At 54.6% G+C, this 16,909-nt stretch overlaps 1 protein-coding gene and 1 long non-coding RNA gene across 4 annotated transcripts in view; one reads left to right on the top strand and one right to left on the bottom strand.

The window, feature by feature from the left end:
* The window catches only part of LOC138842323 (uncharacterized), a 47,967-nt gene extending 45,763 nt beyond the window's left edge, over positions 1-2,204 (bottom strand). The window contains exon 1 of the long non-coding RNA XR_011376719.1: positions 1,829-2,204. This is a non-coding gene — a long non-coding RNA (uncharacterized lncRNA). The remainder of the gene's footprint in view (positions 1-1,828) is intronic.
* SBK1 (SH3 domain binding kinase 1) overlaps positions 1-16,909 on the top strand; it is a 48,777-nt gene that overhangs the window by 21,892 nt on the left and 9,976 nt on the right. Inside the window, exons 1-2 of one of the 3 annotated variants that reach the window (XM_030871590.2) lie at positions 2,551-3,358; positions 8,527-8,717. The exons of 1 other annotated variant lie outside the window; for it this stretch is intronic. The gene's annotated coding sequence lies outside the window, so the exon portion shown is untranslated. Of the gene's footprint in view, positions 1-2,550; positions 3,359-8,526; positions 8,718-16,909 lie in introns of those variants that run through there. One more of the 3 variants, XM_030871591.2, reaches the window with a different exon arrangement.

Genomic DNA, 16,909 nt, shown 5'->3' with positions numbered 1-16,909 from the left:
TCAGGGACATAACTGGTACTCATCCCATTCCCCTTCCACCATCCATTCTCAATTATCCACACCCTCAACTGTTACATTGGCAGGTCTTGATGGGTCACCGGATGGTGTGACCCAACCCTTCAGTCCTGAGGGGTCTAAACTCTTAGTTATCATAACCAATGGATCACTTCAATGGATCACTGGGTTCCACATGTATTTCTCCCTGCTCCCACTTTGTAAAAGCAGCCCTGCCTTGTTCTAGTAACTGATCAGGGTACTTCTAGTAACTTCTAATAACTAATGAGGGTCAGTTACTTCTGCCAGGACAGTGACTCCTCTTCTTGCCTGCTGGTCCCAGAACACACGGAGTCCAGAGTACCCCGGCAAGCAGCCATAGCTTAAATTTTAATAGGACCTTTGCTGTGTCCCCTGGTAAGAGTGTGCCCCCTTTGGGGACCAAGACTTCCCTCCCTGCAGAGCTGGAGCGGGGGTGGTGATTACCCACAATGCATTTTGGCAAAGCTTTACTAATCACAGGGGTGGGAATCAAATCCCCAGTTGAAGAATCAGGGAAGGCTTCTTCGGAAAGTGGCCTTGAACAGCACTACCCTTGATAACCATAGCTGGGAGAATTTCAAGGCCTGATTCTACCTCTGCTCCTCTCTAGACCTCAGTTTCCCCACCTGTAAAAAGAGGAACTACTCTCTAAATGCTAATGTTCTGGGACTCATTTGTTAGACGAAGGAAGATATTCCCTTCCTTCTTTCTCTAGTCTCCCTCTACTACCTGCTCAATAACTCAAACCCCTCCATTCATTTGTTTGGGACAATAAGGCCTTACTTGGAGAGGATCAGAACACCGAATGAAATTTGAAACTCGGGAACATTGCCAGGACAGGGAGCAGAGAGGAAAGGTAGGCAGACATACAGGAGGTATCTTGGAGGAAAGCTGTTTGGAGTACAAAGAAGAGGGGAAAGATGTTCGAGGCAGAGAAAACAAAATGTATAAAGGCACAGAGGTCCAAGAGAGCAGATGTTCTAGGAATACCGGCTGAGGTCAAGGCTGAATGGAGAAGAGGGGGCCTCAGCAGGGGAAAGGTAGGAGGCCCCAAAGGCTAAGGGCTTGGAATGCCCGGATAAGGTTAGAATTTTACCCTGGTGGTAACAGGGAGTTATTGACAATTTTATGTAGGGGAGCAACCCAATCTACTTTGTACTTTGCGGAGCTGATGATCACATAGACTTGGATTCTTTTTTTTTTTTTTAAAGTTTTGATAGAGGCTGGAGGGAGACAAGTTAGGAAGTAAGGCAATATTCTCCCCAGCAGAGGTTGCAAACCGATGGCCCATGGGCCAGATTTGGCCCCAAAGAATGTTTCATTTGGCCCATTCGGTATTTTTGAATTTGGGGAATTAGTTTCAAACATTTAAAAGTTGGACAATTGTACGTTAGAATATGGATTTCCTGCTTGAAAAATCATCTGTCCACCCAGGGCCCATGATGCTCGCTTGCTTCATCTCCACCATTCCCTATCACGTTACACCTGACCCCAGTCACTATATTACCTATAAGTACTTGAGTTTGCAATCCCTGTCTCTAAAACTTCTAGAAACAGTCGGGGGGCGGCGGGGGGCGGGCAGTGGTTGGGAAGAGTGTGCTGGGTGGACAAATAGGGAAGGTGCAGGGGGTGTTAGGGGCTTTCTCTTCAGGGAAACAGTGTGGGTGAGGCTGAGAAAGAGGAAAATAGGGCCTGGGAGGCTGAGCTGCCCCCATCTCATCTCCATCCCCATCCACCCCACTTCCCTCCAGGTCACAATTTCCAGTTACCAAACAGACAATATCCTTCATACCTGGGTAGTGCCTTCGCACATGATGCTGCCTGGAATCCCCTTTCTTCCCTTGTATCTGGTGAGCACTGTGAATCCCAGCTGCATCCCATGACTAGCCACTACCTGTTTACAACCGGGGTCAAAAACGCAACCTGGGCTGGACATGACCTTCAAGGCCCCAGTTTCCAACCTCTTTCCTAAGTAGACTTTCCTGAGTTAGTTCTCTGACGTTCTGCTCGGATGGACGGTTGGATGGATGGATGAATGGATGGATGGATGAATTTACAGCGGATTGCAGGGTTTAGATGTTTCCCTCCTTGAAAAAGACAGGCTCCGCCCCACAAGAACAGACTGGGACAGTCTGGGGCAGTCTGGTCCCGCAGGAGCCAGGAGGCTGGACCAGGTGACCCTCTCACACTCCCCCGACTCCTCTCTAACCTCGTTCTCGCCCCCTTGTGGGCTCTGACCTAGAAAAGACGGGGATGGGAGGAGAAAGAAGCAGCCCTCGGGCGCTAGGACCCAGCGCGGCCGGAAGGCGGGGTGGGGGCGCCGCGCGCTACTCTCGCCGTGAGGGGAGAATCTGCGCCCAGCGGCGCGCGGCTGGAGGGCGCGGCGGGAGGGCGAGAGCGCGCCGGAGTTAGTGCGCGTGCGCGAGGGCGCGCGCCAAGCGGGGCGGACAAAGGGGCGGGCGGCGGCGCGCGAGCCAGAGGGCGGAGCCGCGGGCCAGGCGGGCAGGTGCGCGCAGGCCGGAGGGCGGAGCCGCGATGCCGCGATGGAGCGCAGCCCGGGCGGGCGCCGGGGCCGGGGCCCGAGCACCAGGCGGAGCGCGAGCAGGAGCCGCAGCCAGAGCCCGGACCAGGCCGGGGTCCGGGACCGCCGGGCCGGGCTGCTCGTAGCGGCGGCGACGGAGCCCCCCAGCGGCTGAGGGGCTTCCTCCCAGCTCCTGCGGTGGCCGGGACTCTGCAAGCCCCCGCAGCCGGGGAGCGTGGGGATCCCCCCAGCACATCCAGGACCCAGAGACCCTTAGGAAAGCGGGTGGCCCCTCCAGATCCAACACAGAGCTGTTCCCCAGCCGGGGAAGGCGGAGACTACCTCCGTATTCAGAAGACAGCGACCTCCCTGCGGTTCCGCGAAGACACCCCCTCTTCAGTCGGGGCCCCCACAAGACCTAGAACGTAGTGACCCCCCTGTCCGGGATTGTGGGGATCCCTTCTCAAGATCCTGGCCATTACAACTCCACACCTCAAGACACGAAGACCCAGCTCAGAACGCCCCTAGATCAGGGGTATTAGACCTCCCCCCCTCCCCGATTCCGGCTCACAGAAACCCCAAATCTAGGGACCCGAGGACAGCAAGAGCTATCCCTCACCAGCAAGAGGCCTCTGGGACCCCCCCCCGAAGCTCCAGGACTGGGGCGACTGAGCCCCTCGCGGCGCCCTTCTCATCCCAGCCCATGGTTGTGGCGCCCTGAGCCCCCCGGGCCGGGCTGACGACGAAAACCGAGACGGCGCCCAGGCCCCCTGCCGCGGCGTCCCCGCGGCCCCAGCCCAGGTAAGCCGGGCCCAGGTGAGGGGCAGCAGGTGAGTGGCCGCCGAGGTCCCTAGCCCTGCAGGTGGGGAAGGAAGTATTGGGTGCGCACCGCCCCCTCCCCAGCGTCGCCATGGAGCCGAGGCTGAAGGACGTCTCTTTGTGTCTCGCTTGGAGGAGCCGCCCCCTCCTCCTCTCCCTTCCCCCACCCCACACCCCGGCCCCGGGGTTTGGGCACAGCTTCCCGGCCCTGCGGGGGAGTGGTGGCAGAGACCCTTGCGCCACAGAGAAGGGGGAAGAGGGTGAGGAGTCCACCCCCCAAAATTGTGAGCCTGGAGCTGTTGGATCCTTGGTCCTTGGAGTGTATATACCCCTCCCCCAAAGGCCAGGCTGAGTTCTCAAGTGAAGTCCCCCCCTGGGAAGAGAAGATTTGGGGTGTCCACAGGTGAGGGGGCCTGCAGTGTGTGGCCCTAGGGTGATGGATGGGGCTTTGGGTGTGTGTCTTTGTCTGCGAGAGACAGGGAAGGGGTGTGTTTGAGAGAATGGGTGGGATTCCCTTCTTTTCTCTGTGATTCCACTGCCCCCAACCCAGGCTGGGAAGGGGTATCTTTACCCAGGCCATGCTTCGTGCTCCCTTCAGGACAGGAAGGGACAAGCCCTTTCCAAAGTGAGGCTCTGGTTTCTGCGGAAGGGAGGAAGTCTGGAAGAAGAAGCCATTTCAGGTCAGGGCACCTTTCTGTCCCCATGTACCCCAGGGGCAGCAAACCCAAGGCCCTCCCTTCTGCTCCTGACCTCCAAAACACCCAGGGCCAAACCTCAGGTGGGGTCAGTGTATCCTGGACAACCAAGGAACCATTCTAGGTTCTCACTGTAGCTTTATAGGTGGTGTACAAAGCAGTACCCCAGCCTGGCCTTCAGTGAGGTCCTGAACCCCAGGCCTTGCAGCTCATGGGAAGATGAGAGGCCCAGGGGATGTTTTATCCTGGAATTCTGGATCAGAGATCGTAAGAAGGGACTGGACCATGCCGAGGGAACACACTCTGGGCTGCTAGCGTTTCCACCAGCCTCCTCTCTCTGAGCCCTCTGCGGGCGAGCAGTGATGCTGAAGAAGGTAGGACTCTGAGTACAGGTAGCCCCACCAGGAGTTCCTTTGTTCACTTATTCATTCAACAAACCTTTAGCTAGTGTCTGTGATGTACCAGGCCCTGGAGTCAAGGTCCTTTTTCCCACTTCATCCTCTTTCCTGATCTTTCCTGTTCATCAGATGTCTGGGCTGTTCTCAATTTGCCCAGGCTGTGCTTGGTTGGGTCAGTTGGGGTGGGTCTGGTCAGGCCCAGCTGACCGGTTCTGACCCCACTCCTGAAGCACCTGATCCTCAGCAGGATTTGCATCCCCAGCCTGGTCCCACGCTCCACCCTGGGGCCCACATAGTGCTGCAGACTTGGGGGCGCTGAGCCTGGGCAGCAGCTTACTCCTCTCCCCGCTTCCCAGTACCAAGTGCCCCCACCCCCACCTGCTGCTGGCATGGACCTAAGGGGTAGGATGTGGTCAGCTGGAGAAGAGGTTGGGGAGCTCCAGGCCAGAGCCCTGGCAGCCCCACCTTCAAATTCAAGGACAGTTGAGACAGTGCCCCACGCCAACTGCCCTGAAGACTGGGTGACCTTGGGCAAGCATGTGGCATCTCCCAGAGATAACGGCAGTGGGCCACTCACTCTGCAGCCGGTGGGGTGGATGTGGATCGCCCTTGGGCGGCAGAAGCGTCCAGGTGTGTCCTCTCCATCTCTAAAGGAGTTCATTTCCCCCGGGGGGTTCCCAAGAGCCCAGGGCCTTGTCAGACGACCCACCAGGGAGGGAGTGGAGTGAGAGGCTAAAGAGTGGAGATTTGAGTCACTGTGACTAGGGAAAACCATCAAGAGGCCAGAGGGGGACAAGGGAGTAAGATCTTCCCTCCTCGCTAACCTGCAGAGGCTCCCCGTTCAGTCTGGAATAAAGCGGCATCAAAGCCCTTTGCAGTGTGGCCTGAAACCACCTCCTGAGTGCCAGTTCCCGCTCCTCACTCTCCAGCCTCTACTTCTGCCTCCTGTCTGTCCTTCCCTCTACCATGTGCTGTTCCCCCGACCTGGAAAGCCCCACTATAGGATGGCTCAAGGGCAGCTCTCCACCTTCCCTTTTGATCTGACCTGGGCTGGCACAGGGTGGAGAGTAGAGTTAGACTGATGGATGGTTGGTGGCTGGGAGACGGTGGCCCATGTCTATACGTGCTGTGAGAGTGTGTCTCCACATCCAGACTCCGATCTCCGATCTCCAGGAGGCGGGACCAGGTCTGCGCCCTCCCTGCTGCATCGGCTTTGTCTAACCCAGAGCCCAGCATATTGTGTAGCACATGTTGTAAAACACAACTGCTAGACACATCTTGTTGATCCAAACAGTGTTCTTCTCATGTTTGTATTTGTTGCCAATGCTAAACAAACATACAGTTTCACACACAAATATTGATTTTTGGATCCTCTTGGAAAATCAGATGCTGTGATAAGCCCAGGCGAGAACCAAAGAATGGCAACCTTCTTTAGATTGGCTATCGCCCTGCAGCTTGACCCAGGCCCCACCTGGCCTGTTCACTCATTTCCATGACCTGCTGGCCCCTCTTATAGGCATCTGGTCTTGCAGGCCTAGGGTAGAGGCCAGAAAATGTTTGCTCAGAGGGTGACCTTTGTCTGTGTGTGTTTGCACACATGTGTCTTTCCTGCCTCCCCCATGGCCAAGTTAGAACCTGTACAGAGCAGTGTCCCTCCAAGGCTTTGAGGGCTAAGCGGTGAAGTGAGCCTGGATTCCTCCAGCCAGAAGCATCTCCAGCCTGGTCCCACTTTCCACTCTGGACCCCATCTTGTGCTCCCGCCTCTAGATTAGAAGGATTCAGCCAGCAAAAACCTGTTTTAATTGTCCTATTTGCCCAGGAGCAAAAGTCCAAGGTTCTAGACCCAGGTCCTACTGAGGACTCTTGGGGGAGGTCTGCCCTCTGGGCCTCAGTTTACCCATGTGTCAGGGAGGAATTGGACTAGAGGTTCTCTCAGCCATAATCTTCCTCCTTGTTCTAACTTTCTAGGACTGAGTCCAAACTGCTGTAGTTTTGGTCGGGCAGGAGACGTGCGGGCCTAGATGCAGAAGTCATGCAAAAATATTGACATACCCTAAACATTAAGGAAACCAGTGGGTGACACTAAGTAGCTGGGCCAGGGGTCAGGAGTCAGCACTGGGCCCCAGCCCCTGGGCATGGCCCTGGAAGGGAGTGTGCCATCTTCCTGGATGAAGGTCTACAGCAGCCCGAGGCCAAAGGAGACAGCAGAGCACTATAGTTGAGAGCACAGGCTCTGGACTTCTGGGTCTGAATTCCATTTAGCTGCTGTGTGATCTCAGGCAAGTCACTTAACCTCTCTGAGCTTCATTTTACTTATGTGGAAAACAAGGATAATACCTACCTCAGGGTCAACAGGGGGATTAAGTGAGCTAAAGCATGAAAAGGGCCTAGGACAGGGTCTGTCATGTGAAAAGTGCTCAGAAACTATTGGCTCCTATTGGAAAGGGCACATTGGCAAGTGGGTAAGTAACCCTTGGTGGTAATGTCTTCTTGGTCTTCCTATAGCTGTTCTGGGGGAGCCAGAGGGCTTTTGGTCCCCAGGAAAGGCGAAGCAGGTATTTGAGAGGCAGTTCTGTGTGGTGCTTAAGGACCTACCTGCCCCTGCTACGGGTGGGGTAGGGTGAGAGTCAAGCCTGAGGGGTGGGACATACATATGGCAGCTGTAGTCGAGGTCCTCTTCCTGCCCAGAGCTGCTTTCTAGGTGAGGTGCCTGCCAGGCTTCTGTCCCCAGGCTTCCTCCTCCAGGCAGATGGGCCTCTGGCCAGAGCCAGGACCAGCATCTCCAACAGACCTAGTCTTCTCCAGACTGCCCCCTCCCTCCCCTATTCCCTTGGTCCCTCTTCTAGGTCTCAGGAAGCTGTGGCGTTAGGCCTGGTGGGGCCCGTTAGAGCCCCCTCTCCTCTCCTGTCCACCCTCTCCCCATCCTCCCCTCCACCCACCGTATAGCTTGGCCACAGTCTGGAGAGGGGACAAGTCCAGACTCCCCGCTAAGCCCCCATTCAGGGAACCATGTAATATCAGGGTTGGAGGGAAGCATTCTTCAGTGTCAAGTGCCCCACACCGGCCACTGGACATCCTTTCTCATTTAGCACCGAGAGCAGCACCTCCTTAACCCAGAGTGGGGATTTGAGCCCAGCTCTGTGAACCCCCAAAGGTTTTGGTGAAACTGGCATCAGACTGCCTTGACCACTCACTAGCTACGTGACCTTGGATGAGGCAGTGTCCTCCATGTCTCAGTTTCTTCGCATGTAGAATGGGAATAATATCAATACTAGCTCCTTCCTAGAGTTGTGGGGAGGATTAAATGATAAAGCACTTTTAGCTCTGCCTGCTCCTTAAGTGTTTGCTTAATACTTCTGCCACCCGCAGCGGGGTATGCAAATGAGTGGGTCCAGCCACTGTGACTCCCCACTGCACCTGCTCTCCTTCCCTGTGGCTTTAGCCAGTCCTGGGAGAGGCAGAGAATGTTCCACCTGCCTCTGGGTGTTGGGATGGCCCTGAGGGGCAGGGGTGGGGACTGGACAGGACAGAGCTGCCTCATCCTCCTCCTGGTCAGGCCCTGTTGAAGCTGCACAAATCCCTGCCCCAGGGTAGCTTCTGGTCTGTTGGGCCCCCCAACATAGCAGGAAGGCTTCCTACTCTCGAACTGGAGCCCACAGTCCTGCAGGAGATCATCCCATCCCGAGGGCTTGGGTACCTGCCAGCCCTGACCCCAAGTGTGTCTGGGAGGGAGTGGGGCCAACAGTTAACATGGGTTAGTGGCCAAAAGCACAGCCTCTAAACTCGTTGTGTGATCTTGGGCCAGGTGCCTAGCCTCTGTGCCTCAGGTCCCTCACCTACAAAAAAGGAGACGATACTAGTACTTGCCTTGTAGGCTCATAGTGGATTAAGTGATGGAGGTTTGTAGAGTGCTGTGAGTGGCACCCAGTACCCTCTAAGGTTTGCTGTTACCATCAGTCCCCTGAAGCCCTGAGCAGAAATGCTAGTCCCACTTGTACAGTTTTAAAAAAAAATGGAGGCTTGGGGTGAAGGTCTTTACTCAAGCTTCCATATCTAGGATTCGGAGAAGATTCTGCCCGCTCTTCCATCATTCACACATAGTCCACAGGCCACGGCCAGCCAGAAGGACCCGGCAGAACCTAACCTGGGCCCTGGCTGCGTTCCTGGACATACTGCCCGCACACCTCTTCTCACCTGGGGCCACGACAGCCGAGAGCTGCAGCACAGAGGAATCTTCGAAGGAAGTCTGTAAGGCTCCCCTATTCCTTCCTCACTCAGCCCCTCCAAGGACAGTGGTGGGATGCTGCTGGGGGCTGGACTGGGGGTCTCCGAGTGCAGCGGAGTCGGGTTCCTGCTGTCTCTTGGCCTCTCAGGGCCTGGCGCATGGGCTGGCTTCAGGAAGGCTTTGCCCAGGTCCGGAGTCTGGCATGCATCTCCAAGTGAAAGGCAGGTCCTCGCCATGGCCTCCAGGGCCCTGCCCACTGCCCCCCATCCCTTACCTCTACACTCCGCTCTGGCCCCTTGCACCTTACCTGCTACTCCACAGCCATGCCGGCCTCCTCACTGTTCCATGAGCGCACCAAGCACAGCCCTTGCCATCCCCCCCTTGCCTCTGCCAGCAGGGCTCTTCTCCTACAAGATCTAGTCTCCACGTGCTTGTAGCCTTCTCAGGGGCCTTTCCTGACCCCCCTCACCCCACCATCTACAATCCTATTCCCCACCCCCGGCGTTTCCTCACCTCTCCCTGCTTTGTTTTTCCCTTTAGGACTTCTCACTGTCTGACTGACGTCTCTTACTTACCTTTATCATTGTCTCCAAATTAGAATATAAGGTCCTTGAGGACAGGGCTGTTTGTCTGGTTCGTGAATGTATTCCAGACCCAAACACATAGTAGGTGCTTGGCAAATATTTACTGAATGTTCTGGAGCCAGGCAGATCTCTCTAAGCCACACCTTAGCTGTGTGCCACTGGACACGTTACTTAATCGTCCCTTCTCTGAGTCTCGGGTTCCTGAGCTGTGAGGGATATAATAGGAATAGCGATAGCAGCTTCTCCTAAGATGGTTATGAGGTTTGAATGAGTCAATCTGTATAAAATACTTACACTTCAGGTGGCTCATAAATGTCAGCTATTATTAATAATACTTCAACCTATTTAAGGTATTATTAACCCTATTTTACTTATGAGGAAATGGAGGCACAGAGAAAGTAAGTGACTTACCCAAAATTGCATGCTGGTGACCTGGTTCCACCCAGGGGTGGCTGAATCGGGGCTCCAGGCTCCTAAGCTAGGCTACATCCCCACTTCCATCCCTCAGTAGGGGCTCAGGGAACGGGGGACAGGTGAAGGCCTTAGCTAAGGAAGGGCTCATCTCTTCAGGGAGCCTCTGCTCACCCAGCCATCTCCCCACTGGCCGGCCCCTGTCCACTGGTGGACACCCAGGCGAGGCCCCTGAGTGCCGGGCTGCCCACGTCACCCAGCAACAAGGCTCATGCCTCCTCCCACACCCACAGGGGCTGCCACAGGTAGGCTGGGAACGAGGAGGCCCAGGGCTCCCACCTCCCCACAGGGCCTGGCTGGAGGGTCTGTCCCAACTCTGGGCACCAGCTGCAGGCGAGCGGCAGCATCAGCTATTAATAACCACCAAGGATGTGCCCTGGGGAAGGGGCAGACTGCACCAGCTGGGAGGGGAGGCTGAGACAGAGGCTGGAGCCAGAAGCGGAGCCCGGCAGCACAGGGAACCCCAGGCTGCCCCTGGTGGGCAGGGCAGTGGGAAGAATGTTGTTTCCAGCTTCTGCTGCTTGATCTTGGGAAAGTCTCAGCTCCCCCTCTCAGTCTCCCACCTGGGAAATGTCGGGGCTGGCCCACGTGATCTCCAAGGTCCTTCCTGGCTCAAGCAGGTTCTGGGGGTAAGATTTAGCAAAGCCAAAACGGCCCCCATGTCCAGCATAGAAAACCAAGACTCAGTGAGAGTACAGCCTCACTCAAGACGGCGCAGAGTTGTCAGGGTCCAGGACGGAACCAAGGTCTCAGGCCCCTCTTCCCAGCAGATTCTTCCTGAGCATCTGCTCTGTGCCAAGCACTGTAGGAAGTGCCCCTTTAATTCTTACAGAAACCCATCATGTTAAACAGGCATTCTCACCCCATTTTACTGATGGGCAAACTGAGGCTTAGGCAGGTGTATGACCCCACAGCTTAGGCCACACAGCGAGAGGGGATGTAGCCAGAATTTGCACCATGAGGGAAGACGAAAAGATTTGAGAATATTCTCCTCCTCCTTTTGACCCTGAATAGAATGTTTGGCAGAGTCTGTATTTGTGTCAAAGGACCGAGGGGAGGGAGAGGACTTACCTGGACTTTCTTATGGGCTCCCTGGGGCCCTGACCCCCTGGTGTTGTATGTAGAGGTGTGAATGTGGTGGCTGGGGACATTTTTCAGGGGAAAGCGTACTGAGACTTCGGTGACCCATGAAGGGATATGAAATGGCTCATTTCACAGATTGGAAAACTATGGGCGGGGGAGCTGGACAGGGCTCCCTGGGGACCAGCAGCAGAGGCCAGAGCTTACCCAAGCAACTCACAGGCCTCTTTCTGGGGTGAGAGGGCCCAGCTCTGGACCCCCCACTCCCTGGCAGCAAATAGGAGAGCCCACACGTGAACTGATTTCTGCCCTGGGGTAAAAAACATGAGGGTCAGGGATACCCTTCCGAGAAGGTGTTAAGTGGCATTGAACCAGACTGGGCACTGGTTCAATGTTAAGTGGCATTGAACCAGACTGGGCACTGGCCTTGGGGATGTAGGGAGAGGGCTCCCATCAGGGGTGGGTGTCAAGGGGGCTCCCAGCTGCGCCCACCTTCCTGAGCACAGGCCAGCTCCATGTGGAAGTTCAGGGCAATCAAGCTGGACCACTCCTCCCCAGGCCCCTCTCAGGGGACACCACCCTGGGGTGCTGAGCCTGGGCGGGTGGGCACGACCTCTCCTCACACTCTCCCTTGGCATTGTCTGGACCCCCAGCCATGCCTGATTCCTTACACCCCCTAGACCCAACAGGATTGTACCTAGTGAAAAGTTTAATTCCCGCCCTGCCCCTATTTGCTCAGTTCCCACTTCTCTCCTCAGACATTCATTTGTTCATTCATTCATTCTTCATTCATTCACCAAATATTTATTAAGTGCCTACTATGTGCCAGGCACTGTGCTAGCTGCTGGGGGTACAGCAGTGAACAAGACCAGCCCAACAAAGTCCCTGCCCTCCCAGTGCTTAAGTTCTAGCGGGAAAAGAGACATTCACAGTAGACATTACATTAGACAGTGATACACTCTACTGGGGAAAAAAAATAAAGGCAGGAAAAGGGAGTGCAGTAGGATAGCCCTAGTTGAGAAGGTGCTGTTTGAGCAGAACTTGGAGGAAATGAGCCATGTGGATGTCTGGGGGCAGAGGGAACAGCCACCAGGCGGGGAGCTGGCGTGTTCAGGGAACAGCAGGGAGACCAGTGTGTCTGGAGCAAAGGGAGGGAGGAGGCGGGTCAGAGGGGTAAATTGAGGGCCGTTGTAAGGACTTTGGAATGAGATGGGAGCCAGTGGAGCGTGTTGACCTGGGGAGTAATGTGATCTGATTGGGGTTTGATGGGCTCCCTGGCTGCTGTGTCGAGAAGAGATTGGGGTTGGGGGGGCGGGGGGGAGCAGTTAGAAGGTCGCTGCTGACGACTCAGGCCAGTGGGAGTGAGTGCTGAGGGTTCATTAGTGTCTGGTTGATTCCAGAGTTACTTTACGCACATGCAAGCAAATGAGGAACTTATTCCTGTTTTCCCCCACTTCAAAGTAACGTACTAAACAAAGTGATATGGAGGCCCAGAGAGGGTGAGGGAGCAGGCAGCAGCTGCTATGTTCCACCAAGAAGTAGCCCTCCCCCTGCATGGCTGGGGGAGGGCCAGTGCAACAGCCCTCTGGGGGACATCGAGCTCTCTGCAGAAATTCCAAATGCACTCATCCTTTAACCTGGCAACCCATTTCTAGAATTGATCATACAGACACACCTGCACACTGCAACATGACTGATGTACAAGGCTACTCATTGTTTGTGGCAGCAAAAGGTTGAGCACACCCAACATCTATCAGTTGGTTAAATAAACGGCAGCACATATATCCATACATACCTTTTCAGCCCCGGGGGCCTGGGTTTGGTTTGTCAGCCGTTCCTCCATCCTTCTGCCCAGCCTCCTCGGGCCTCCCCTAGCCTTGCACTTTGTGCAGGGCTGGCCCGGGTGCTGTCCACACCTGTGGTGCTGAAGACATGGGGCTGGAGGGAGGCCTTGGCTGCAAACCAGAGACCAAGAGTAGGAAAAGGGAGATAGAGCAGGAGTCATTCAAGGTTCAATTCCTGGCTCTGCCTCTTACCAGCTGAGCGACCTTGGGCAAATTGCTTAACCCCTGAGAGCCTCAGCATCCTTATGTGTAAAATGGGGTTGCTGTGAAGATTGAATGGCAGCAGCAATGTAAAGAATGGGCAACTGAGAAAATAAATGATCATTTTAACTGTATCATTTTAGAGACAGTAAAGCACAGTGGTTAAGCTTTTGGACACTGCAGTGATAATGCCTGGATTTGAATCCTGGCTCTACCACTTGATTGACGGTCTTGATCAAGTGACATGACTGCTCTGTGCCTCAGTTTCCTTGTCTGTAAATTGGAGTGAATAGCAGTCCGCATGTCACAGGATGTTGTGAGGATTTGACGAGTTAATTTACCTGAGGGACTTGGCACAGGACAGGGGTTCCTTAAGTGTTAGCTCTTACTGTAAATTTCTTCTCCATTATCTTCATCATTCTCATCACAGCACTCCAGCCTCTCTGTTCACAGTGGCCAGTGTCACTCACAGCCACTCCCATCTCTGCTGTGCTTGGGGCTGGGGCTGTTAGAGCGAGACCGCACCTTGCCCTGCAGATGCCCTGACTTCTAGCCCAGCCCTGCCACTAACTTTATATGTGATTTTGAGCAAATCACTGTCTCTTCTGGCCATCAGTCTCTGCACCTGTAAAATGGGGCTAATGATCTCTCACGCAGGCCCCTGGGAAAATAGCTATGTGCCTGCAGGGTCACATTCAGGAAAGCCAAGATATAAAAAGTTACAGCTTCCCAAACACGTAAAGAATTATTCACTGGGCATTTGTCACACACTGGCTAAGTGCTAGGAATAGCGAGATGGTTAAGGCATGGGGCTTGCTTTCAAGGAGCTCTTGGGTTTCTTGCTAGATTGTTAATCCCCTCCAAGGCCCATTAAGGTGTCACCTCCTCCGGGAAGGTACCCTGATCCCCACTGCCAGGACCCTTCTTGGAAATGTTGGAGCACTGATCATGGCCTTCCTGGCCTCATGATGATCTGAGTCCTTTATTTGCCTCCTTGATTTGTAGGCTCATACCCTCTATCTCATACCCTCTATCTAACCTACTCACCCTGTGCCAGCACCCAGCACAGTGCCTGGGCTCAAATAGATATGCTTGTCTGGAGGCCTTAGGCTGTAAGCTACACAAACTCAACTCAAACTGGCTTAAGCCAAAAAGGAAATGTATTGATTCATGAAACAAACATTCAGGAATGTAACTGGCTTTCAGCATGTCTGGAGGCAGGTGCTCTGGACCATCAGAAGTCTTTCCATCTTTCTGCTCTGCCTGTCTCTGTTGCTTCATTCTCGGTCAGGTGCTCCCCTCATGGTGGCTCAGCCAGCCCCCAGCAGCTCCAGGCCCGTGTCCTCCAGCTTTGCAGCCCAGGGGTCAGAAGGTATCTCTTTCCTGATAAGTGCAGCAAAAGTCCTAAGGCGAGATCTCAGTGGGTCACCTTTGGTCACGTGTTCATCTCTGAATCAGTCAGCGGTGACCTGGCGGATGGGATGGATCCCCTGGTTGGCCGGCCGTGGGTCAGACCTGCGCTTAAAGCCAGAGTGGGGACAGCCCTACTGAACCACCGGACAGAGAGGGACTGTTCCCTGGGGAAAGGGAAAGTGATGCTGGGCAGGAGAAAACACCACAGGCCGATACAGGGAACCACTGAAAATGCAGAACAAGGCAAGGATCAGGTCAAATCTGGTCTTGAGACAATTTATTTGACCCTGCAGGTGGGGAGGGCTAGAGGGGAGAAACGGGGAGGCGGGCACGCGGAGAATGCGGGGTGTGGGGAGCTGGCTCAGCCACGCAGGCTGAGGGGATGAAGCTCCAGCCCCTCCCTTGACAGAAGCAAAGTGAAGCAGGTGAGAGAAGCCAGAGGGGCTCCGTGTCCCCCCTCGGTACCTGAAATTCCACCTCGTGGCTGCTTTTTCACAGGGATTTTTAATAATAGAGTCACCCAGAGAGGGGACCCACCCAGGCACAATTACTATTCAGTGGCATCTTCCAGGCCAGGGCTTTGTTGAGGATACCCTTGGGGTTTGCCTGTGCTAAGGGCATAGCATGGGTCCAGCGACCTGAGAGAGGGGACGCCGCCATGGGGACAGAGAACCTTAGACTCCCAGGGTGAGAGTAAGAAAGGCCTGGCTGACTCGGTCCAGCCTCACCCCGCATTGATTTCCCCCAACAGATGGGCTTCCAGTATCTGCTTCTCTGCTCCCAGCGGCAGAGAACGCACTTCCTCCCTGTGTGAGACTGTGAGACTGTGAGAACTGTCTCATTTTTGAGTTGCTGTCTGCCTGGGTCTGCCTGTAGGAGCCTCGCAGGACACAGCATATAAGAGCATGGGATCTAAAGCCTGATAGCCGGAGTTCAAATCCCACTCTGCTAGTTATTAGCTCTTGGGCAAGTTACTCAGCCCATCTGTGCCTCAGTATCCCCTTCTGTAAAGTGGGGATAATAATAGCAGCACCTGCCTCTGAGACATCTTGCGATTAAATGATTTAATCCACTGTTAGCGTACCACCTGGCATATGGTAAACAGTAAACATTTGCCAGTATTATTATCCTCCCACAAGACAGGGTAAGAGCGGTCTCCCTTCCCTTCACAGGCTGATCACCCTCCACCTACTCCTCTAACTGGATTCTTGGTTGCCAGTGTTACCACCATCCAGGTTACCTTGTCTGGCCACATTCCAGGCAGTCGAAAACACTGAGGTTCAAATCTTAGCTCTTTTGTTTACTTGCTACATAACTCTTGAATTAGGGCAGTATTAGCTGCTGTAACAAATAAGCCCCATATATCTCAGCAGCCTAACAAGTCTACTTCTGGCTCACAAAATACAGAGCAGGTAGTCCTCATCGGCAGGAGGCCTCGCATACCCAGGGGACCCAGGCTCCTCCTATCCCGTAGCTCCACCACCATCTTCTAGAGCCTTGGAGTCCTCTGCATCAAGCCACAGAAGAAGAGAAAGAAACTTTAGCCACTCTTAAAAGCTCCAGCCTAGAAGTGACGCCTCACTTCTGTTCCCATGCCACTGGGGAAAACCAGTCACAGGTGGCCACCCCAGGTGACCACACCTGGAAGCAGGCGAGAGGAGAAATGTGGTTCCCTGCTGACAGCCACCCTCCAAAACAGCTCTGTATTACAGAAGAGAGAACACAAAGCTTTGATGGGCAGTTGGCTATCTTTGCCATAACCGTAGTAAGTCACGGTTTGCATGACTTAGGGCAGAAGTCATCTTTGCCATAACCGTAGTAGGTCAGCGGTTTCTTGGGCCTCTGCTCTTTATCCACAAAGTAGAAAGCATCACTCGATCACGGCAATGGTTGCACAGCTCCGTGCATTTGCTGAAATCATTGAATTATACACTTGCTACGGGGGAGTTTTGTGATATGCAAGTTATACCTCAATTAAGCTGATTTTTAAAATGGGAGGCATCTTGCCCCCTTCTCAGGGTACTTATGAGGACTCAGTGAGTGAAATTTTGCCAGACTGGCACTGCGTGTGTGTGTTTGCGTGTGTGCATGTGGTGGGGAAGGGGGTCCCAAAGTAGGCCTGAGTTGGGTTACGCTTTGGGTGTTGTTTTCATGAAAGTGGCACCCAGCTTGAGCCACCTGCCAACAGGAAGTGGTAGATGATTCGGTCTTGCTTCTTGCTTGGGAAACTCTCCCCCACACTACCGTGGCCCTCCCAGCTTGTGGCGGAAGACCCAGCCCATGGGGCCAGAGTCTTTGTGGTCAGGGCCACGACCACTGCCATGAAGACGGGGTGACGCCCTCCTGCCTTCCGCACCCCAGATGGGGAATCGAGGGCCTCCCTCGGGGCCAGTGAGGGCACACACTTGAGTTCAGGTCACGTGGGGTCCCCTGGGGCAGCACAGCCAGCTCGAGTGTGCACGGATGCAGCACCAGCTACACCGGGTGAATGGAGGTTGGCCAGGACCTCTGCTGCCTGGTGCTAGGAAGTTCACGGCCGTCAGGTCCTCGGCTGCTTCTCCAGGTGGAGGCAGTGAGAGAGACGAAGGTAAAATACTTTTAGGTCAAGTTCCCCCTGATGCC

The sequence above is a fragment of the Globicephala melas genome, chromosome 15 (genome assembly GCF_963455315.2).
Source record: "Globicephala melas chromosome 15, mGloMel1.2, whole genome shotgun sequence".
Lineage (NCBI taxonomy): Eukaryota > Metazoa > Chordata > Mammalia > Artiodactyla > Delphinidae > Globicephala > Globicephala melas.
Note: the sequence above shows the minus strand (reverse complement) of the source record. Positions and strands in the feature narration are given on the sequence as shown.